The sequence below is a fragment of the Neopsephotus bourkii genome, unplaced genomic scaffold (assembly GCF_033783945.1).
Source record: "Neopsephotus bourkii isolate Nb327-2 ecotype Australia unplaced genomic scaffold, CSIRO-AGI_Nbou_v1 NB_53, whole genome shotgun sequence".
Classification (NCBI taxonomy): Eukaryota; Metazoa; Chordata; class Aves; order Psittaciformes; family Psittacidae; genus Neopsephotus; species Neopsephotus bourkii.
In genome coordinates this window covers 573,322-585,564 of record NW_026900570.1, presented here as the reverse complement: position 1 = coordinate 585,564, position 12,243 = coordinate 573,322, and the positions used below count along the sequence as shown (strand labels likewise).

Sequence of the window (12,243 nt, the reverse complement as noted above, 5' to 3'; positions counted from 1 at the left end):
GCTGCCATGGACTTCTTGAACCACTGTCTAGACAGAAAAAACGTGCTGTCAGACAAGTCCAGTTGCAAACCTCTCCCAGCAAGACAGCTGCATTTGTGATGTTAAAGGCTCAATGTACCCCAGAAGCATTAGGGAAACTATGGAAAGTTTATTGATTGCAAACCAAGACACAATTACCTTCGTGTTAAGTCAACAAAAGTGTTTAGCTGTCATGGCGATGAGCATGTCAAGACAATTACAGAACAGGACAGACTACACAAGCTTGGACTGACTGTACACACTTCTGAGTCTTTGCTATTGCTGCTCCCTGAAACGAGTGAGGTAAGAAACACCTGTATTATCCCTGGAATATATTCGCTACTCATATGCAAACACCACCTCATCAGCTGATCTACCAACTATTATGCAGCGACTAGACACAAGAAAAAAGCCCTAATTTTAGAATCATAGAATAGAATCATAGAATAGTTTGGGTTGGAAAGGACCTTAAGATCATCAAGTTCCAACCACCCTGCCATGGGCAGGGACACCTCGCTCTAAACCATATCACCCAAGGCCTCGTCCAACCTGGCCTTGAACACTGCCAGGGATGGAGCATTCACAACCTCCCTGGGCAACCCATTCCAGTGCCTCACCACCCTAACAGGAAAGAATTTCCTCCTTATATCCAATCTAAACTTCCCCTGTTTAAGTTTTAACCCATTACCCCTTGTCCTACCACTACAGTCCCTAATGAAGAGTCCATCCCCAGCATCCCTATAGGCCCCCTTCAGATACTGGAAGGCTGCTAGGAGGTCTCCACGCAGCCTTCTCTTCTCCAGGCTGAACAGCCCCAACTTTCTCAGCCTATCTTCAAACGGGAGGTGCTCCAGTCCCCTGATCATTCTTGTGGCCCTCCTCTGGGCTTGTTCCATCAGTTTCATGTCCTTTTGATGTTGAGGACACCAGAACTGCACACAATACTCCAGGTGAGGTCTCACGAGAGCAGAGGGGCAGGATCACCTCCTTTGACCTGCTGGTCACGCTCCTTTTGATGCAGTCCAGGATATGGTTGGCTTTCTGGGCTGCAAGCACACACTGAAGCTGGCTCATGTTCAGTTTCTCATCTACCAGCACCCCCAAGTCCTTCTCCACAGGGCTGCTCTGAATCTATTCTCTGCCCAGCCTGTAACTGTGCCTGGGATTGCTCCAACCCAGGTGTAGGACCTTGCACTTGTCATGGTTAAACTTCATGAGGTGGGCATCAGCCCACTTCAGAAGCGAGTCAAGGTCCCTCTGGATGGCATTCCTTCCCTCCAGCGTATCAACCAAACCACACAGCTTGGTGTCATCCGCAAACTTGCTGAGGGCGCACTCAATCCCACTGTCCATGTCAGCGATGAAGATGTTAAACAATTTTGGAAGTTTAAGCTCTGTATTTTTTACCCAGATGCCACACCAGACCTAACCATACATGGCTAGGTTCATATGTGGGGCACTGCCCACACAAGGCAGAATGGGATCCCTGAAGTCATCCTTTAAAAATTCAGATTCCACACCTCCCCTGAGAGGGGGACACCTAGCCATGTCCAAAGATTGCACAAAGTTTTTCACTGTCATCTACAGGCCATCACTGACTTGGGCAGTCAAAACTGGAGATTGAGAGAAAGAGGTAATTCCCATTCACACATGGCAGAAAACATCTCAGGAAAGGTAAGCCACAGAAAGCCAAAAGGACAAAAAAAAACCAAAACACCCTAGAAACATAATAATGAAGAAAAAAATACCCCAGTGATAATGAACACAGTAAATAATGATTTCTCTGCAGCCAATATATTACAGCAAAGCAAAATCAATATGAGGGTAGGCCCAGAGACCAGAAAATTAAATCCAAGAGTCAATAAATAATTAATATCAGCTTTGTGCCTTTTTGCTTCTTTTTTTTTAAACATGGAAAAGGAAACACATTTCCATTAAAATGTTACCTTCTAAGCAATTTCCCAGGTTTGATGTAATTTGGGTTCAATTACAGAATCACACATTGTTATTAAATGAAATGTGAGAAGGATACCTATTTAATAATTTTGAGAGGTGTGAGGATGTTCTGATTCTTTATGTTTTGCAAATGCAGATTGCTGGGAGGGCAGAACAGAGTGACAGAGATGTCTGCTCGCCAGGAAGGCTTATTTCAGGAAAGCTACAAAGTAGATTTTTACTAGCAATTTTGCATGGTATGAAATTTCCTGCCTTTACAAGCACATGGCTGGGCTTGCAGCTTTCACATACTTCTGCTGGAGAAGACCCTTAACTTGAAAGCATAAAGAAATAGGGTGTGAGGGTTTACCAGCAGTGGTTTCTTAGTGCTTCCTAAATACTCAGGGAGTTATTTTTGGTTTTTTGCAAGGAAGGGAAGGACATGGATGTCCTTCCTTTCTTCACACAGTGTATGTCTACAGGGTAAAGCTGGCACTGTGTGTTGCAGAGAATTACTAAACACATAAGAAAAGCACTTTGGGTAGGACTGGCTACCAGCATCTTTCAAGTTGAGCGTGTTCTCAACTTCATGATGAAAGCAAACTTTTCTATTCCGGCATGATGACATCATCTTTGACTACTTCCTTATATCAGGAAATAAAAAGGTATTTTGCTGATACATAAATTTCAAAATTATTTTATTTATTCATTGCATTCTGTGTGCCTGGCTGAAATCCCAGCAACTGGGGTTACTCAAAATCTCCTTTAATGCAAGATGGACATAAAATTGGGGAAGTAAAAGAGAAAGTCAGTGGTGTAGGCTGTCCATCAGAGCATTCTTATGGACATCAGACTGCCAGTCTCCTAGACAGAAGAAAGGAACTGAGACCTAGGCAGCTAGTCCATTTTGTGAACTGAAACTTGCATCTGCAGTAGTAAACAAAGACAAGCCAAGGCCTGTTCTTCCTCCCTGAGGGTAAGGAGCTGACCTCCCTTCCCCAGTCTTCCCCCAGGGCAGGATTGCTTGTGGCTGCTGTCCCCAGAACACCCAGCCACCAGCTGGGACAGGGTGGCCAGGGAATGTGCTAACCAAGACAAAGGAGGGACACTCATCATATTTGAGTTCATGCCCTAATCAGTTTATAGATGTAGCCACCTGCCTGTGTTTTCAAGCAGAAAGACTTCAGCAGGCATTTGGCACTTGCTGAAACTCCCAGAAATGGGATGGCATGACATCTAAAAGTGGAAGCTAAGAGAATGACAGGAGAGGAGAAGGGGCATGGAAATCCTCCTGGAAGAAATATCCATCCCGCAGTTTGTAGCACAAGGAGCATGAGGATGCTTTTAGTTGTGCAGTTGCAACAAATGAGTACACATGACAGGGACCAGAAAGAAAAGGGAACCGATAGTGGGAAGAACACAGCAGTGACAAAATTTTTTTCTTTCCTTTTTTTTAACAAAAGAGTTAGGATGTTTAGGAGTAAGGGATAATGCATTAAATTTGTACCACCTCGTCAATTTTAACATTAAAATTTTCCCTGAACACATGCTAGGAGGAATTCTGTTGTCATTACCCTTTCAATGACATCCAGACAACTTGCACAGTGACATTAATAAAAGGAGCCACATTTAGTTGTTCCTACCTTTGCACACTCTTGTCCAATTAAATTTGACTTAGTGTCTTCTAGATTTTTAATAACTACCCAGCTATTAGCAAGAACTTAACCACTGACAAAACCCTACTTACACTGCTACCCAAGGACAAACGTAGCACAAAAAATGGCAGTATTTTCCCTCCTGATGCCTACTGTATTAACAGGGCAGCAGTTTTTATTCTGAAAACTTTGCACCTCTTCAACCCCCAGACTACAAGCAAACCTCAACAAACATTCCCCTAGTATCATCTTTACAAATAAAATATGCGTATGTACATATATTGCCCCTTTATTCTGCTCTCGTGAGACCTCACTTGGAGTATTGTGTACAGTTCTGGTGTCCTCAACATAAAAAGGACATGGATCTGTTGGAACAAGTCCAGAGGAGGGCCACGAGGATGATCAGGGGACTGGAGCACCTCCCATATGAAGATCGGCTAGGAAAGTTGGGGCTGTTCAGCCTGGAGAAGAGGAGGCTGCATGGAGACCTCATAGCAGCCTTCCAGTATATGAAGGGGGCCTATAGAGATGCTGGGGATGGACTCTTCATTAAGGGACTGTAGTGGTAGGACAATCGGTAACGGGTTCAAACTTAAACAGGGGAAGTTTAGATTGGATATAAGGAGGAAATTCTTTCCTGTTAGGGTAGTGAGGCACTGGAATAGGTTGCCCAGGGAGGTTGTGAATGCTTCATCCCTGGCAGTGTTCAAGGCTAGGTTGGACGAGGCCTTAGATAATATGGTTTAGGGCGAGGTGTCCCTGCTCATGGCAGGGGGGTTGGAACTTGATGATCTTAAGGTCCCTTCCAACCCTAACTATTCTATGATTCTATGATTCTATATATACATATATGCATATATACGGTGGATCCTATTAAAAATATTTCATTTTGCCAGTAGTTCATATAATGGAGTCAATGCTTCAGCAATATTTTTAGAGAAGCACCTTTGACTTGGAAACACAATTAGAACAAAAGGTGTAAGGATGGTTTCCAAGGGACAGGTTGATTGAACTTATTTATTAGCATTATTCTTCCTCCATATTTCTAAGTCGTCTCACACCCATGCGGGTTAATGGGAGATAGTTTCATATTCCCTTATATACATACCTATGAAAGAGCACTAGCATTATTATCAGATTTTATTCCTCTCCGATACATCAGTGACTCAGTTACAGATCAAGAAGTAATACTTATAATTATACTGATGAAATTCTGCACCAAATGCCAAAATCTGTCACAGCCCACCAATGAATCTGTTTTAGATTATTGCTTTGGGGAATTCCTTATTTCACAGATGAGAAAAATTGTCTTAGTCCAGTTTTTGTTTTCAACCTTCTCAGAGCTGCATTAGAAGCAAAAGCTTGCTCCTCTTCTGTACCCCAACTTTTATTAGGATTTTGGCTATTTGTATTAAAAAAAAGATCTACCTTCCTGTGGATGGATCATGTGGGAAAAATACTGGCAGATTTTAGTAGATATATTCAACATTGACACCATATAGTACAGTGAAAAAAGGAACTGAACACACTTGTCCCCTAATACATGATGCGTGCTCAGATTTAGGTACTAAGTGCCAAGATTCAACTCTTCAAAAGAAATAACTGAGCCTGTGGCAGGAATCATAAACGCATAAATCTGGAGTGACAGAAGGAAGCAGGTTACTTTTTAGGAGCTCATTTTAAAAGTACTTTCTCCTCCCATTTGTTCTCAGGTGCACTTCCCTCATCTCTCTGAGGCAAAGCAGCCCTTTATCTCCAAGCTTTGAATGGAGTCTACTTAATCTACTATACAGTGGCACTTTTGAAACCCATCAATCTTTGATGGTCCATCATAAATATCCTAAGGTTCATTTCCCCAGACTTTCTAGTATCAGCATCTGGTGTTATGCACGAGGGTGGGATATATCTACTCAATAAAATAAATGGTAGTTATTTATGTGGAAACTGCTAAATCATGAAGTTTTTAAAGCCTGGAGTCTTAGGCAAAAGATTTGGCTTCAAAGTAACCCGTACAAGAATGCAAGCTTTCCATCTCTGCTAGGAGTCATCAGTAGGAACTGCACTGATTGATCGTTGGTGTCAGGATTTATCTTTTTGATCATCACATGCTTCTGTTTCTGGTGAACCTTTCATTATACGTGAGAATGCTTAATACCTAAGTAGGTATAGCCAGATATCTGCTTAAAAGCATCAGCTTCCTAGGTGCTCTGCTTCCCAGATGCCACTCAAGCGAGGGTGGATAATGGGGAATACAAACAGAAAAAATTGCTCTGGGAAAAGTGGGCTATGAAGTAGCTGGCATGGAAAATGTGAAGGCAGAAGCCAGGAAATGTGCTTAGGTTTTAGGTACTTTCCTCTGAAGTCTCAGTTCTCCAAACTCAAATGCTGGATATACCTGCTGCCAGCCATAGGTACACATCAAAAGAAGCAAAAAGGATGGTAACATGCTGACAGTTGTTTTGACTATATCATGCCTCTGTCCCCAAATGTGCTTATTCATGTATTCCAGGCTGCTTTTCTGCAAAGCTGCATGTGAATCAAGAAAATTCGCCTCCCTTACGTAAGTGTCCATGTTGATGAGACAGACTCAAATGACACTTCCACTTCTTGCTAATGATCCCTTGAGCTCACTGGCTTCTCTTAGACCCTTTAACTCCCCAGCCACTATCCTCAGAATTCCCCAGCTGTCATTATGGGTCCTGCAGCTTACTGACGAGTCCTCCTCCTCCCCCATGGCACCCCACATGCACTCCACTTTGCAGATTTTGCATGTCCTGACAATGACTGTTATTGACATACCTATTGTCACCTGTGTGCCTGATGGCCTTCTGAGCTGATGTTACCAAAAACACAGGTGCACATTTCCAGAATGTTGGGAACTGCTGAAAGGGTAGATTAGGTGAACAACTGCATCCAGGACACAAACATGGAGGTACAGAGAGAGCAGAGGGAAGGCAATGCTCATGCAAGGCTTCAGACAACCTGAACTTCTCTTTGGACCTCCCACGGATGCACATTTCTTTGCTAAATGATGTTCTCCCCCAGCTTTGTATAGTTGTATCTTATCACCTCTTCCCTCCATTGTGCAAGAAGTGGAACTGGTGAGCCCAAAGAGAGTACAAGTGGTGGTAGAAGTACAATAAACAAAGCTTGAGGACACAGACCTCTCCTGTGGTTTGAAAACTAGAAAACTAAAACCTAAAATGTTGTAACTTTGACTTGTAATACATTCTTCCCAAACTTGCTTTAATTTTCAGAAGCAGTTTAACCTAGTATTTTCGATTAGGAGGCACACGTTAGTTTATAATTCCAGTTTATTTATCTTAATCATCAGATCCAATATAAATACTACATTTCCCTCCAAGGAGATTAACTTTTATTCACAGAATGATGTCTTCAGTGGCCTCTATGAATATGTTTGTCATTAAATGCAAAAATAATTACTTGATTCAGGAAATCTTGCTGCAACTCTTGAGTTGTACATTTCTCTAGGGACAGACAGTAAAAACCATGAAAATAAGGCTTTGGTAGTTCTAGATTTGTACATAATTTGTGAAGAAAATAAGAAGATAGCTGGAAAAATGCTATCATACATCATCAGTGTTCCTTTTTAATTTGTTTATTGACATAAGGAATCTTAATGATTGAGGCCTCATTCCTTTGGCACAAAACAACCCTTAGTCACCCCGTTAAAGCTTCATGGACTTGAAACCCCCTGATGTAATGCCTCATGTCTGTTAAAAGTGTCTGAGTCTTGCTCTAGCTTTCCTCAGTGACATTCCCATTATGTCAGGCAGAAATATGTCTCATTTGAAGACCTTCTTTGAGCGTCATAATATGATTTGGCTGCCTGAGTTCTTGAAATGCATAATTGTAATCCACTTTTACCTAGGCCTGTTAGATGTCTAGCTATTTTGCTTATGATTTTACCACAAGGGACAGTGATAGTTCCCTATATCTATTTCACTTAAACAAAAAGAAAATCTGACACATTACCATAAGCTTCTTTCAAGCCTGCTTGTGATCTGCTGGGAAATTTGCAGTGATAGAGATGTATCAGTATTGGGTGGGATAGGACTTCACAGCTGGTTCTATCCTAGTAAATTGAATGTGCCCAGGAACATTTTCTGGCACCGAGGACAAATGTGTAAGATCATCTTCCTCCATATTCTTAAACTTCTTCAAACCCTGCACTCACCACAAATTTTCAGCTGGGATAGTCCCTTGCTTTTGAAACCCCCATACACGTGCCCAGCTGATGGATTTTGACAGGGTGGGTTACCGGTTCTCCTACACAGGTGGCCACATACACCCCCTCTCATGTTCCTAGATTGGAGAACATGGTGCTCATGTAGTAACACTCAGTAATTAATTCTAGGAAATGCTTTCATGTAGAAACAAAGCCCCAGTGCTGAAGACCAGACAATCCAAATGGCAGCCCCATCTTACAAGTTTATACATCACAGCTACTTTTGTGAGCTTTTTGTTCTGTTTTCTTGACTGCAAACATCAAACTAAAGGCAACATTAGCAAACAAGTGTTAAAAAAAGCAAACAAAGTTCATCAGAATGAAACATTTATCACAGGCCTTTCCTTTGTTCTTAATGTTAAAACAAATAGAAAAGTAATAAAACAATTGATCTGGATAGACACAAATTTGCAGGCACACATAGAAAGTGATTTTGCCTAACTACAGGGTTACAGACATAGCTAGTGAGTATTAGAAAGCTGCATGAGACCCAACGACTCTTTATGTTACTTAGTGTCTGCCACTTAGGAAAGTGATTCAGGGCAGGAAATTGCTGTGAATTTCTTCTTATAGACTAAGTTTCATATATACCTGTAGCCACTTCTCTTTCCTACTTGAACAATTCTCCCAACACCAATCTCCTCCTTGGGCATTATTAACGCCAGGATCTATGATAAATGGCTCTTCATTCCCCTAACCCTTATCCTCCTAGGACATTTATTTTCATCCATGTTGCACTGGTGGCGCTCATGGAAACCCTCTACTGGTAGGGAGATAGACTCTTGTGGAAGAACGTGTTGAGGTGAAAATACTAAGAAGTTATCAATCCCCGTAATTTGATTTCTTTCTTGCCTTACTCAGACACATGTCTCTGTCAGAACAGCTGTGGTAATATGTCATTTTATCAACAGACTTTGGCTTTTAAAGATAGAAATGGTGGTAAATGAGACTTAATGACATTTTCTTGGCATCTGACCAGCTTAAGAATCCACAGATTTTGACTTGATGGAGGTTTATCAGCATTTTCCCAGAACCTCTCTTCAAGGAACCGTGTTACACTGACTTTTAGGAAGGACATGTAGGGTGGGACAAACATCTGTTTTTCCAAGAATGTGACTGGAAGGTGCTCTTGGGTAGCCAAATCAAGCCGCCTGCTAATATGGGTTGTTTCCTTCACAAACTTACCAAGTTCTATCTCACACACTACTGATTTGGGGCTAGTCAGTCTTGCTGGAAAGTCCTCCTGAACAATCTCACTGTGCTGTCAGAAGTCTCCTTTCCAAACCCAGCCTAAAGGTACCCACAGTGATTTATATTCCTTTGTTCTGGGATGAGCAATATCCTGTCACTTACTATTCTCCTGTCACAATTATTCTCCTTCCATGCCTAGCTCTATGTTCCCCTCATCATCTTCATATTCTGATATATTCCAATACTGTGCTTTTCCCAGTAGCACTTAGTCTTTCTTGAGCATCAGTCATTAATGAGGTATACTGCATATCTAGTATTGCAGATCTCTATGCAACAGCATTCATACTTTCTGTAATTACCTTTCCTAATATTTATTGGAATATCTTTTTTTTTTTTCATGGGTGCAATGCATCTGTACGCTGGTACATCATACTGGTTCAGTCAGCCAAAGGGATATGTACAGAGGGGTATATACAGCTAAATTTGCCTCCCAAGATTTCAGGGACAGAAATGGGTACTTTTAGGGGATATTTAATCTGATACATTTTAGATGACTTTTTTTTGGTAAGATATTTTATGACTTCATGGATTCCATTAACCAGATCTGACTGCAAAGTCTTCTCTATGCAATTATCGCAGATGTAGATGTCCACAGTGAGTGATACATATACTTTTATTATCCTCTCAAACATTTTCTGTTGGTAAGCTACTTGATCATAACATAAATTCTTAAATAGGGCTGAGTGCATGACCTTACACTTTGTATTTCATAATTCCATGCATCACGCATTAATTCAATGATGAAGGTTATGTATTTTTTCCTACAGGGTAGCCTGATACCTTAGAAATTGATGGTTCTTTCTACCTTCGTGTTCTCATAAAATATCATTAAAATTTTCCTGAGTGAATAGTATTTCCATGGACAGCAGGCAAAAAAAAAAAAAAAAAAGCCTGGGGCTGATCCTAAAAAAGCAATTCCGCCTTATATTTAATGTTTCAGGAACATTTTGAAGATGTCAGAATATCTTTGGTTACAGACTATACATCTTGGCATGCCTGTGACTCCAGGAAGACAAAATCCACTATGGAAATACAGCAGTGAATTACCAGCTTGTGGTGGATTGGGTGGTGAATGTGCCATGAAAGTGCTAGGGGATATATGTATATCAGGCAGAGGTGAGACAACATCAGTTCAGAACCTCACCCCTGAGGGTGTGTTAATGCACTGCAGCTGTTAGCTTGGTTTAATGCTAACTGATGCTTTTGGGGAGCTGTCTATGTCATACACAGCCAAATTGGAGCATGAGCAAAGTCAGATAGTGCATCTCTGCCCTGCATCAAGTTGCCCTTCACTTGATGGCATTTCAGGAGAAGCTGGTATAAAATAGGCTTCATCCAGGTAGCCAGCAGAAGAATAAAAGGGTGGCTTGGCCAGCATACACCATGCACACAGAATGAGGTTGGCAGGTTGTTGCATCTGTGATTGAAGTGTCAGTTTTATTCATGCATGTTGTTAGCACCCATTACTCTCAATTGTCCTCTGAGAAGTGGCTGGTGTCATGCTTGACTCTCGTGTTGGCTCACCTGCCAAAGTAGGGGGCACTAGGGACTGCCTCACTACCCAAACTCCCCTTCTTCTTCTTAATAATTCCTGTCATGCCAATTTTCCTTATTAACCTCAGTAACATACACATATGTAGGGAATATGTTAAGCCCTTCATAAAACTTAACATTAAGCATAATTATTCACTTAGTAATTTCAGAAGCTCTTTCTTACAAATGAGGGAGAACTATTTTATTATATCTAGTTTGGCTTTACCTTCCAAATGAGCTTAAAAACGCCATCTGACAATAACAGCATAGTCCTATTGTGCCAAAGGCAGTTACGCAGCACATACTTTCCAACTATGTTGTAAAGTTTAGTTCTTTGAAGATGACTCAAATGTCAGCTGACCCACAGTAAAAATAGTTTCATGTTGCACTGCATTGGTCCAAGACATTTGCAGAATGTATAAACACAAACCAAAGATATAAGATTCACTAAAATTCCTTTCAATAGCTGGACTGCTCTATAACATGAAGTTACCCAGGGCACTTACTAACTTTCCTGATTTTTCTTCTGCCATTCCTTTGAATTTATGTTAGTGAGACTTGGCAAGACCTGCAAACTGAATCACCAAAAGTACCACAGAGTTGTAGTGGTTGTAACTCTTCCAACACCAGTTTGCAGCCTTTACTTTAGTAGTTGAGGTCTGCTGCATATCGCTTAGCCTTGCAGTTGGGAAAATGACCACAGACACTACCATAAATACTGGCAGATGTGACAAGAATCTTGGTGATGCCAGAGGAATAAGATGATTTTCTCTCTAGCTGCTAATTAACATATTGAATTATAGAATAATAGAATGATTTTGGTAAGGAAGGACCTCAGAGATGATCTAGTTCCATCCCCCTGCCACAGGCAGGGACACCTTCCACTAGACCAGGCTGCTCCAAAATCCATCCAACCTGGCCTTGAACACTGCCAGGGATGGGGCAGCTACAGCTTCTCTGGGTAACCTGTGCCAGTGCAAAACTAACTGTTAAAATGTAAATTAATGTAAACAAAACAATAGTCTCTGGTTTTTCTACAAGCCCTTTCAAGAACTTCTATATTCAAGCAGCTGAGAATGAAAACTTTGGGTAATTCAAAGCAAAACAACCCCTAAAAGCAATCAGTAGCAAAACCCAAATTTTTTTTTTATAGCAGTATCTACTATTAAAAAACTCTCTACACAAATAGTAAGTCCATTAGAGCCTCAATGTCAAAGACGCCCTGTTAAGCTGAACAAGCGAAACATTTCCACAATGATGCAAGCCAGCAAAGCGCTCCTTAAGATGTCAACAGGGAAATACAATTCAGTCTTAATAGGTTAAGAGCTTATGTAAGCCATGCTTATATGACAGCCTATTAAAAGCAAGTGACGACTGTAAAAACAACCTGTAGGTTCCTAGAACATGCAGGCTAAAGACATAAAAACTCCACTCAAAGACATGATGATAGCTATAAGGTTCATGTATTCTGGACCAAAAATGAAGGGAAATAAAAACATCTCCCAATGTAGTGACAGTTAAGATGCTATTCCCTCCTGTGTAGAAGAGAGGTATGGAATCCCTTCAGCCCCATGATTGGCCTAAGAAATAAAATCATTATAA

At 41.1% G+C, this 12,243-nt stretch overlaps 1 protein-coding gene across 4 annotated transcripts in view; it reads right to left on the bottom strand.

The window, feature by feature from the left end:
• Nucleotides 1-12,243, bottom strand: part of LOC133209774 (sodium channel protein type 5 subunit alpha-like) — a 212,753-nt gene that overhangs the window by 79,379 nt on the left and 121,131 nt on the right. The window lies entirely within an intron of this gene.